Raw genomic sequence first — 2,005 nt, 5'->3', positions numbered from 1 at the left:
TGTCTGATTCAATTCTTTCTGGCGTACCATGTCGCCAAAGGACTTGCTTTTCAAGGCCCAAGATAGTATTTCGGGCTGTAGCATGAGGTACAGCATATGCTTCCAACCATCCAGTGGTTGCTTCCACCATTGTAAGTACATAACGCTTACCTTGACGTGTTTGTGGAAGTGTAATATAATCAATCTGCCAAGCTTCTCCATACTTATACTTTAACCATCGCCCCCCATACCATACAGGCTTTAACCGTTTCGCTTATTTGATTTCGGCGCAAGTTTCACATTCATGAATAACCTGTGAAATAGTGTCCATAGTTAAATCCACCCCTCGATCACGAGCCCATTTATATGTTGCATCTCTACCTTGATGCCCTGAAGCATCATGGGCCCACCGAGCTAGGAAAAGTTCACCTTTATGTTGCCAGTCCAAGTCCACCTCAGCTACTTTAATCTTAGCAGCTTGATCCGCTTGTTGGTTGTTTAGATGTTCCTCGGTGGCTCGACTTTTAGGCACATGAGCATCTACATGACGAACTTTCACAGGCAGGCTCTCTAGCCGAGCAGCAATGTCTTGCCACAGTGTGGCAGCCCAAATGAGTTTACCTCTGCGCTGCCAGTTGCTTTTCTTCCATTGCTGTAGCCACCCCCACAAGGCATTTGCTACCATCCATGAGTCAGTATAGAGATAAAGTATTGGCCACTTTTCTCATTCATCAATGTCCAAAGCCAGCTGGATGGCTTTCACTTCTGCAAATTGACTAGATTCACCTTGTCCTTCAGTGGCTTCTGTAACTTGTCGTGTGGGACTCCACACAGCAGCTTTCCACCTTCGATGTTTTCCTACAAGACGACAGGATCCATCTGTGAACAGTGCATACTGCTTATCAGTCTCTGAAAGAGTATTATACGGTGGTGCTTCTTCTGCACGTTTTACTTCCTCCTCATCTGGAGACATCCCAAAGTCTTTGCTTTCTGGCCAATCTGTAATCACTTCTAAGATCCCTGGGCGATTGGGACTTCCAATTCGAGCTCGTTGCGTGATCAATGCAATCCATTTACTTCACATAACTTCGGTTGCATGATGTGGAGAGGGAACCGTCCCTTTGAACATCCAGCTCAGCACCGGCAGGCGAGGTGCTAGGAGGAGCTGTGCTTCAGTACCAATCACTTCTGAAGCAGCTCGAACTCCTTCATATGCTGCTAGTATCTCTTTTTCAGTTGGAGTATAGTTAGCCTCAGATCCTTTGTATCCTCGACTCCAAAAACCTAAGGGTCGACCTCGGGTTTCTCCTGGTGCTTTCTGCCAGAGGCTCCAGGTAAGTCCATTATCTCCGGCTGCGGTGTAGAGCACATTTTTAACATCTAGTCCCGTCCGAACTGGTCCAAGGGCCACCGCATGAGTTATCTCACACTTGATTTGTTCAAAAGCTTGTCGTTGTTCAGGGCCCCACTCAAACTGGTTCTTTTTACGAGTCACTCGATAGAGAGGGCTCACAATCTGGCTGTAGTCAGGAATATGCATTCTCCAAAAACCTACAACGCCCAAGAAAGTCTGTGTCTCCTTTTTATTAGTAGGTGGAGACATTGCAGCAATTTTGTTGATCACATCCATTGGGATCTGACGACGGCCATCTTGCCATTTTATTCCTAAAAACTGGATCTCTCGTGCAGGTCCCTTGACCTTGCTTCGTTTTATGGCAAACCCAGCATCCAAAAGAATCTGAATTATTCTCTCACCTTTCTCGAAGACTTCTTTTGCTGTGTCGCCCCATACGATGATGTCATCAATATACTGCAAGTGTTCTGGAGCTTTACCTTGCTCCAGCGTGGTCTGGATCAGTCCATGGCAGATGGTAGGACTGTGTTTCCACCCCTGGGGCAAGCGATTCCACGTGTACTGGATGCCTCTCCAGGTGAAAGCAAACTGCGGCCTGCACTCTGCTGCTACAGGAATAGAGAAAAATGCATTAGCAATGTCAATTGTAGCATACCACTTAGCTGCCTTTGA

Source organism: Nesoenas mayeri, assembly GCF_963082525.1.
Source record: "Nesoenas mayeri genome assembly, contig: SCAFFOLD_35, whole genome shotgun sequence".
NCBI classification, from domain to species: domain Eukaryota; kingdom Metazoa; phylum Chordata; class Aves; order Columbiformes; family Columbidae; genus Nesoenas; species Nesoenas mayeri.
This window is presented reverse-complemented; position numbering follows the sequence as displayed.